The sequence below is a fragment of the Mastigoproctus giganteus genome, chromosome 5 (assembly GCF_048544385.1).
Source record: "Mastigoproctus giganteus isolate SK-2022 chromosome 5, ASM4854438v1, whole genome shotgun sequence".
NCBI classification, from domain to species: Eukaryota; Metazoa; Arthropoda; class Arachnida; order Uropygi; family Thelyphonidae; genus Mastigoproctus; species Mastigoproctus giganteus.
Window position 1 is genome coordinate 46,327,049 of NC_143579.1, and position 10,785 is coordinate 46,337,833.

The window sequence follows — 10,785 nt, forward strand, 5'->3', positions numbered from 1 at the left end:
GTTTTAAATAATTCTGTGTACCCTAGACCTTGACAGTTGGGTTTATATGTTGGTACAATGGCCAGACAGCATCGACTACACTTTAACTGAACATCTTTTAGATGAATTGGAACGTAGAATTATGGCAAGCCATTCTCTTCGTCAGTAGAACTCACGAATGCTTTCAAAGTGGAGTATAGCGCAATATCCGCAGTTTCCTTCAAGTAATTTGTTCCATGGTGCATTAAAGAGTAATTACGTCCAAATGTAGGACCCCCTATTAATTTCTTTTAATAAACATGTGCCTTTTTTGTAACTACAAACGTCACGTGATTTCATAGGCTGTTGTACATAGTTTTGATCACGATTATACAAATTAATGGAAAGCAGTTTTCTGGGGAAAAAAAAACTAAACCTCCCAAAACTTTCCTAACTCATTCGCATTGTGTAGTGTGTGGTCTCATTTCTAATCTGAATGGTGTCCCGTTGGTATATTCAGATCTTTCCAAGCCTTGCTACTTTTTTCTGAGTGAAATCCACTTATTAGTTGTGTCAGACATCATTCATTTCATCCATACTACTTATTAGCTCCATGATTTCCTCTACTTCAAAGATTTCTGATGTTTTATTTTTTGTGAAATCACAAAAAAATATAATTTCAAAAGTTTTTTGTGTAACCACTATGCTATCTCCCACTTATAGCACAGTAGTTACAAAAACTGTTGATGTTAAACTAAAATTTATTACACTACCTATTTATGACTAAAAAATGAATAGCAAATGCTTAAAAAACGGTATTCACCTTGTATAAATCTGCAATAAATTTTTTGGTAGATGGTGGCTCAATTTAGGTTGGAAGAAGCATTAAAAAGAACTAAGGCGGGGAATGGGGTGAAAATATTTTAAACAGATTTTAAAATGAGCGCAAGGAAGTAGAAATGCAGATCTCCAATCCTTGGTTGTCATAAAGAGGTTAAAAGACGTAAATGAAAAAAAAAAAGAGAGAAGACCGGTGTTGGCACCACCGGTCTTCTCTCTTTTTTTTTTCATTTACGTCTTTTAACCTCTTTATGACAACCAAGGATTGGAGATCTGCATTTCTACTTCCTTGCGCTTATTTTAAAATCTGTTTAAAATATTTTCACCCCATTCCCCGCCTTAGTTCTTTTTAATGCTTCTTCCAACCTAAATTTAGCCACCATCTACCAAAAAATTTATTGCAGATTTATACAAGGTGAGTACCGTTTTCTAAGCATTTGCTATTCATTTTTTAGTCATATTTATCACGGTATTATAAGATTACTATAATTTAACTATTGTCAAACTACCTATTTATTTATATCTATCACTATTTTCCACACAGAAAGGAAAGGCCTGATTTAGAATCAGAACATTCCTTCCATCAGTGATGGAAGGAATGTTTTGGCTTTTTTTCACAAGGTTAGTCGATCTACAAAAACTTTATTTTTTGAAGCTTAACACACACCTAACTTAACCTTGTGAAACTTCCCAAGTAGGAAGAGTGGCTTACTTGAAGGTTAGCGAGGAGAACCAGCCAGTATCATTTCAACGTGACTTGGATCGGTTGCAGATAACTAAAGTAAGAGTTTTACCTGGTGAACAGGAACCCAGAGATATTCGGTTACTTCTCCACGAATATTGTGTGCTGTGCCAGAAGTCCCCAGCCCATGCGTATTGACTCAGACATACCACTATAAATTTGCTTCTAAAACAGGAAAGGATTAAAAGCCAGTAAGGGTCGTGGAACGTATAGACTTTCAACCTGGGATGACGGTCGAATGCTATAGTAATATTTCTGTGCTCGTAACTGCAGCTGTTTATCACCCGAGGAAAATTAAAGAGATTTCATAAACGTACAGTGTACTCAACCCTGTTCAATCTCTAAATACTTCAATTTGGTCACCACAGTGATGCCTGGTTTTCACACTAATAAAGAACCCTATTTTTTATTTCCAAAAATGCCCTTTTGTGACCCCTCCAACTAATTTTGGTGCACTTGTCTGCGCCCTTTCCAACATATCTATGCCCTTTATAAAATGAGGTTTCCAAACCTGTATATAGTATTCATTATATGGCCTAAACCATTGCTTTATACCAGGGATTGCCTGGTATAAAGCAATGTTTCAGGCCATATAATGTAGCCAAATTTCAAAAATAACCACATGCCAGGCTTTTTTATCTACATATGGGTTTTTCTTTTTATTTATTTATTTTTTTTTTTTTGAAAGCTATGCATTCACATATTGATATTTTAGCTTGTGTACTTTTCTATAATTTTAACACTGCATTCTGTTTTCTGGCACATTTTCGCTATTTTTTTTTTCGGAAAAGTGTGGAAGCACTGATGTCATTCACAAATTATCTGTGAAATAAATTTCAAACACTATAAACATATTCAGAAATTTTCCTTGAATTGTTTATCTTTATTTTCTGATAGATTCTTACACAATGAAAAGAAGTTTTGCTTTTTTAACCTTTCAAACTCTCATTATTGGCGAACTTCAATGCGGCATTTAGTAACCTGTTAGACAAAGATTTAGAAAAATATTGTAACATAGAGAATTTTAAAAGTACTGCATAATAAAACTTTACTACAGACAGTGTGATTGCTAATAAGCAAATATATGAAATTCGCCCTAATAGACGTATTGTACTGGATATTTACACCTTTACAAACGTGTGTTCATATAATATAAAAACGAAATAAATCTAGCAAAATAAAAAAGATAAACATAATTACAGCACTCTGTGTTTCTGTACATAACAGTAATGACAGCAGAACATTAAGTTGCGCCATATGTATCACAGTCGAAATTTTTGTACACTAGGAATTCTCGTCTACAACCAAAGAACGTTTTCGAACCACGATGAAGCGTACTTATATACAGTACATTGGTCCGCAGTTGAAATAGAATGATATGTTTAGCCAAAAAAGCACTTTTTCATAATCATATGAGGATCAAAGTTCAACTCATTTTTCTTAAATTTCAGGGTCAACTTGATGTAACACTTTTAAGCCAGAGCCTCCTTTAAAATATCCAGTATAGTCCACTTGAAATAAAAGAATTATGCTGATGGCCCGCACTGCTCTAAAGTAAATATATTTGGGCGTTTAAATGACATCGTTTTATTCACACACTAAATCCAGTGTTTTCAACACTGCGGATGTACAAATATTAGGGAATCTTGATATTCCCTCTATGCCTCCCCTACTAGAATTATAATATAATGAAATTGATAGGCTAGCTAACGAAACTATGATTTAAGCTAACCGCTTTTCTTTTTTGGGGCAAAGTTAAGTTCATATGTGATGCACCAAAAAAAAAAAAAAAAAACAATAATAAATAACACAGGAAACCAGCCTTGATAATAAAACTCTGAGGCTTGCTATTTATACACCATTTAAATCTAGCAAAATGAAAATTCGGTTTAACATCCAGGCTCACGCACACAAAATAATATAAATTTAACCTTTGGCTCTTAAATTTGCATTCATTTAGAACAGTGGTCTTTAGAGCTTTTTCTCTTCTAGAGCTGCTGTACAAATATATCAGAAATTGAAGGCCACACTATTTGAAGGCTAACGTTTCATCTGCAGTTTTTTTTATTTATTCGCAGGGAATAAATGATTATTTAATAAAGAAGCGGGATACTATATCAACGCAAGTACTGGTGTATTTTGAGAAAATAATGCTACTTTACGTTACGTTTTTCTGTCTTTGATGCTGAGGGATACTATTGGCCCTCCAATGAGAGTGACATAGTATGGTTTTATGCTCTTTAAAATGACTACACTTATCACAAGATGACATAAAGTAATTAATATAATTTTTAATCGAATAACATCACCAGGAGCGTGAATCCGTTATTCATTATCCGTTATGCCTTCGAAGTTTAACGAATATATATTTTATTTTATTAATCAGAGAAGATCCTTGAATAACGTTTTGTTCCAATTTCTATTAAAGTCTCAGAGGAAATAAGTAAAATACGTTACACAATATTGAGTAAATATTATTTTGTGAGGTACGTGCAATGGAACGAAAAGAATTACGTTTCATATATTATTTATTAATTAATTACTAATTAATTGATTGGCGAAAAGTTAATTGTTTACTTTTTATCTCTATTAATCACACAGAATATAAAAATAGGGTTAATTTAAGAAATAAAAACGAACGTGCTTCTTAATGACTCACTGTGTTCCTAACTTGTTACCCTTACAAAATGCATCTACTACTTCACAAACACAAATGTGATAGTTGTAGTTTACAAGTTAAGATGAGAATCCTATACAAGAACCTAAACAATATTAAGATGAAATTTGGCACTGGTTTTGCTTTGCTAGAACATCAATGCAATGCGTAATGCAATCTGTGGTTTTTCTGAGACTGTTCCCCATTTGTTGCTAAAGTAGTCGAGTTTTCATTTTCAATGTAACATCTTCATTCTAATGAATAGTTAATTTTTATCCAATATATACAAGTAGCCCTCGTATAACACGGTAGATAGGTTCCTATAAAATCTTGTGTAGTGCGAAACCCTGTTATACGGGACCAAGAACTAGTACAAAAAGGGGGGTTGCGTTCCAAGAGAGCTAACAAAAAATACACCATTTCGTTAACAAAATGTTAAAAAAATTGACAAAAATACACCATACCAGATTTCGTGTATCTTCTGCTCTCTAAAAAATCAGTAATCTGAGTTTGTTTGATTTTGCTTGCTAGATCTTAGTAATTTCATCGTGTGGAACTAAGCATTTTTCAAGCTCCCTTTTGAACTTTGGGTTCCTTTCGGTCGAAGAATCTGCATGCAAAAAATAAGATTCTAATGTTCGACTAACTTTATGCCTTTCCGTATACTTTTTAGTGTAAAATTTGAAAGTTCAGAATTTAACTGCGCTATCATCCTCTGAATTGATTTGATTTGCCTCCGATGCCATTTCCAGCAAATCCGCTTCGCCAGCCTCTTTTTCTACCAGTAATTCTTGAACGACTTCAGTAAGCTTCTTTTTTTTATTCCTAGAAATATCGGCGACTAAGGCTATGTTGCTCTGTGCGTTCTGAGGTAGATTTTCTATTTTTCTGGACGAAAAACGTGAGTTACCGGGAAAAAAACCATGCTACTCTTCCCTCTGGAGTGGGCCCTAGAGAAGGAATTTTTTTTTTTTTTTTTTTTGTCTCATCCTCTGAGACCATATGTGTCCCATCTACTGAAACTGGCCCACCTTCCCGTGGTATGGACGAGTACCCAGAATCATCTGTCCAGGTGATTGATGCTTCTGGGTAGCCAAGTGGCCAGAACAGAACACACACATAATACACACAAACCTCTGTCACACATATCTGGCCCATTTGTAGTGATACTGTTCTTCACAGAGATACGAGGCGGAGTTGAACTGACGTTCTAGGAGCCGCCCCTTACATAAACACATGTCCATACGCCCATGCTACCCTCGCCTGAGACGCACTAACTCAGCCACGTTGCAAAAAAGTCCCATAAAAATTCCTCCCGTCATCGACGGGATTCGAACTTAGGTCTTTTCCACCACCCGGTGTGGGGATGACAGCGATTCTACCAACTGTGTTTGCTGCTCACGACGGCTTCAGTAGTCATATCATCAAAACCTTTCCGTCCTACCGATTTAACAAGTTCTACTATCGCACGGATTCCGTTTTATGTCGGTTAGACTATACAGGGTGTCCCAAAAATATTGGTAGAAACGTTTAGGGAAGGTAGGTAACATCTAAAGGAATGTGAATCGCATAGGAACCCATAACCGGAAACGTCACCGTAAGTCGGTACACGGCGCTGTTCATCAGTTCGCGAAAGGGAAAATTTCTGGTTTACTCATTCAAGCAGTAGTTGCCGCACGAAGAGCATGCATCGATATACGAACTGTGAGCTGGCAGACATGCACCTAGTGTATGGATTAGCAGAGGGCAATGGACGAGCCGCTCAACGAATTTATGGAGAACGCTTCCCAGACAGACATGTACCGGACCACCGTTTGTTTGCGTGTGTGCATCAAAATTTGTGCGATTATGGATCATTTAGAGCATTTAGAGGTAACAGGAGTAGTGCGGGCAGACCACGTTCGACGCGAACTCCCGCCATGGAAGAAAGTATGTTGAATGCTGTCCAGAATAATCCTACTACCAGCACACGTGCCGTTGCCTCTGCCTTATGAGTGTCTCGTTGCAGTGTACAGCGTGTCTGGCACGACGATTCCTTACACCCCTTTCATCTCCAAAGGGTTCAGTTACTGCTCCCCCAAGATCATCCTGCTCGTTTGGCTTTTGCGCAGTGGTTTCTCCAAGAAAGTGTTCAAGGCTTGAATTTTCCAGCCTATGTTTTGGTCACGGATGAGGCTTATTTCACTCGGGAAGGCTTAAACAATCAGCACAATGCTCGTGTGTTGGCTCACGACAACCCACACGGTGTGCACCCCCATGCGGCACTACATCGCTTCGCAATAAATGTGTGGGTAGGTATGGTCGGTGACTGCTTATAGTCGGCCCATACCTGTTACCATCCCGCATGAACTCCGCTAAATATCGGATCTTTCTTGAACAAGTTGTACCAGGGTTACTTGACGATGTGTCAGCAAATGTGAGACGCAACATTTGGTTCAACATGACGGGACGCCTGCCCATTATGGAAGGTGTGATCGTGACCATTTGAACAGGCGTTTTAGGCGTCGATGGATTGGCCGTGGTGGACCCGTTGCCTGGCCCCCACGCTCACCTGATTTATCGAGCCTTGATTTCTTTCTGTGTGGAGGGGGGGGGGCTCAAATCTATCGTGTATGAATCGTCTGTGGAGACGGAAATGGATCTCGTGGCGGGACTCGTCTGCGCTGCTACTACTGTCAAAGAAACTCCAGGTGTGTTCGACCGTGCCCGCCAATCCATGCTGCGTCGGTGTGACGTATGCATCGCGTGTCATGGTGGAACCTTCGAGCATCGTTGTAACATCATAAAATGTATCCATCTCGTACTCCATTGTTAATGTTATGTCAAATAAATGTTTGCCACTAATTACTGTCTTGTGTCATTTCTGCTTCTTGTGCCTCTGCTACTACTTTCTGGTGACGTTTCCGGTTATGGGTTCCTATGCGATTCACATTCCTTTAGATGTTATCTACCTCCCCTAAACGTTTGTACCAATATTTTTGAGACACCCTGTATTTCCTGAATGAACTGGCTCTGGCCATACATTTTTCCATCACACATTTAAATGTTGACAATTTCTTTGGGCGAATGAAGCTGTGATTTCGATACAGTCCACAATTGAAAAAATGTTTCCATACCTCCATCACTTCAATTTTCCATTATCAATTTTTTTCCAAAATCCATTGTAACAATTTTATGATGTAATGCGTTTCAAAGGTAGATATAATGCCATAATATAATTAAAGAAGTTGTACTAGGTGGTAGGAACATTACTTCGACGTTTGGATGACTTAATATCTTTTTGATGGCCTGGCAAGTTGTCCTATAAATAAAACTTTGAAATCTAGATTTTCCCACAAGTTCAATAGCACAGAACCTAACACGGGAATTTGCCCTTTTTTATGACGATTAGCGAGCCAAAAGCGGGGATTCACAAAAAAGAATGGAAATGCTGAAAAATCACATCTAACATAACAGCAGAGTTCTTCCCTACAAAAGTTCAAAAATACCGTGTTATGCGGGGTTGCCACAATTCTTTAACCGTGTTAGAGCGAAACCGTGTTGTAGAAGTTCCGTGTTATACGGTGGTTGCCTGTATTTTCAAATTGCACTTGTGACTAGCACAGTGGATACTGCTCTTATTTTTCATCCAGAAAACAGAGTTGTTAATCTCAGTAATACTACCGGCACTTGAGACGGATGCGTGAGGTTATAATGGATGCAGACGCTGTATACGCTGGTGGCTAGTCGTCACTGAGCGTTCTTTGCTTAAATGCTATTTCACTATAATATTTCATTAGGGATCATACATATTCCTTGTCTTACTAAGCTTATTAATACACTATACTTATTCGTAGGCTAATGAGTTTCCCAGAATAGGCATCGTGGTTTGTATATTCCCCCTCCTTCTGGTTGAAGACACATGATTCAGAGGATTTACATAAAGGCTAGCTGAAAATTATTACCCATGAGTTGCTATGCTTTTTATGAGGCACTGCTTGTAAGTGAATATTTTCCTGGCAAAACTTTGCCAGCTAAGCATATTCTTCCATCCTCTATGGCAGGGGTTGGCAACTTGCGGCTCTAACTTTTATCCCACAAGCGACGTATTTCTGCGAGAAAATATTTTCTAACATTAACTATATTAAAAATAAATCAAGAACCCATCTGAACAATGCGAGTCTCTCAGCATGTTTAAAGATGAAAATTATGGCATACTCGCCTGATGTTGAGAGACTCGCTCAATAAGTTCAGCAGCAAAAGTCACATCAGTTCGTACCTAATTGAATGTTTCTTAAACGTTTTTCAGTATTAATAAATAATATTTCAAAAAAAATATATTTTTTTAATAAAACACCTTCCCGTTCTATTCCATTTTTAAAAACTCCCCCTCCCCATCCCAACTTGAGCTGAGGTGTGGCTCTTCGGATTATTATATGTATTTTTTAAATTAGATAAAAAAGGTTGCCGACCCCTGCTCTATGGCAAGCAACAGACCGTCTTTCTTAAGTATAACAAGAAAGATGATGGATCTATAGTGCCAACAAATATCTGTAGGATGCTCAATTTCAGGGCTACATGCCATACTACAGGTATTATGCATTCGTCCCTCCATCCTCAGCTGTGTAAACATTGATTGTCTAGGTATGGTGAAGTTAGAGAGATAGATAGAGCGAGAGTCAATATACCCCAAACAGTGGGGAACTGAAATCTTCTACATCCACCTTTTGATAAATGAATATTTTCTGTCAACACAAATAAGCTGTTTACACATATTGTTCGGAAGTTCAAAGCGGATTCCCCCCCCCCCATTACATCTTGTGGTTTGTGCCATAAATTTAAGATATTATTCCAATTGAGAATTTGTACAAAATTCTCCATTGCCGTATGCCATTTACTACTTCTCTGCAGGCGACAAAACTGTTGGACAAACATTCATTCCAGTTATGCGCTTCCTGTTCATGATGTTGTTATGTTTGCTTTCTGTCTCTCGACATCATGAGTTTGGCTCACGCCTAGCTTTAGATTATTTTGATAATATTCGAGGATCAGTTATGTCCACGAAAAGTTAGTAGGATAAATCGAAAACTTATGTAATTTCTACCTATAGTTACATCCGATACATAGGCCCAAGTTATCAGCTGAAATCCGCTTATAAAGTTTCCACTGTAGGTTATATTTTGAAATAAGCTGTAATAGGCTTATATTGTTTATTACTTTACTTACCAATAAACATTTTATTGTTTATGCGTTTAATTAGTTGCTGCTGTAATGCAAGGCATTTCGTATAATTTCCAGAATAATATGTACTTGTTCTCAGAGTAAATTGAAAAGATGATATCATAAAGATGAAATGCATTACAGTTTTGAGAGTATGGATGTACTTTATTGAAATCTGTAAATTTTATTTATTTTTTAATGTGCTGTATAGGGAGTTTCTGTTATTGAGCTTGTGGATGTAATTTTACTAAAAATACCTATTTATAATGAAAAATACCAGTTATCTATAATGTTATCAATAGATTTATGATGTAATATATCTTTACTGTGTGAAAAGCATAAAGAATATAACGTGTGTATTCAATCCTTTTAAATACACACATTCTCATAGAAGCTGAAAATAACAAGACAAAATAATGGTCGAAATAGTCTACTTTCGTTTCATACCTAAGCAGATGTCATAGTCTTAATATTTTACTTAACAGAGATTAGCACAAAATTATTCCTTTCATTTAAATAGTTTAGATTAGAAAAGAATTGCAAAATCAGAAACATACAGTAATTATAATAAATAATAGTAAAAATGCTATGCCTATAATCGGATATAGACATTTATAATGCATAAAGTGAAAATACGATGACAACGTTTCTTCATTTTGGATTTTGGGAACAGCATCCCATATAGATTCAGTTTGTGGTGAAATATGTCACACTGCAGTTGATTATATTCCACTCTTGCTTAAAGTTCACTACTGGACCTGGATTGATTTTTATCGATATGCGGAGTACTTTGATTCATCGAATAGTGGTTAAAGATATGATATGATTTTGAAGTGCTGCATTTCAGTTTAAATCTCTCCACATTTTTTTTTTTTTTTTTTTTTTTTTGCGTAGGTTTCTGAATAATCCTCTGGAGAGAGATCACCCTCGCCTTTAAAATAGGTCGGTCCTGTTGCATGTGTGAATTGTAACAGAAACCTTAGATAACTCTATAACACTGCATGGCTTTTACTCGAGTGTGTGTCTGGGGTTAATTTATTTGATCCTGATTTAAATATTATTAAACAGACCTTCCAAAATGATAGTAGATAATGTGGATGTACGTAGCGAATTTTCATCCTAGAAATTGAAAATTATACACAGCTAGTTACCGTTGGAGAAGGAAGTTAACGCACATTTCCTGGCAGGTATGAGATGAGCTCCATACAGCTGCCAGATTAAACTTACTTGTGCAATGAAAGGTTGATTTTATTCTGTGTTGGTGAAAATATAATACAGTGCCTCGTTTTAAAGGTCTTTGCAGATTCTTCAAGTGTGAGTGATGAATGTCTGCAACTCATTTCCTAGCTATTTTAGTGCCTAAGTTCTGTGAAACAGACGCCATCTTAAA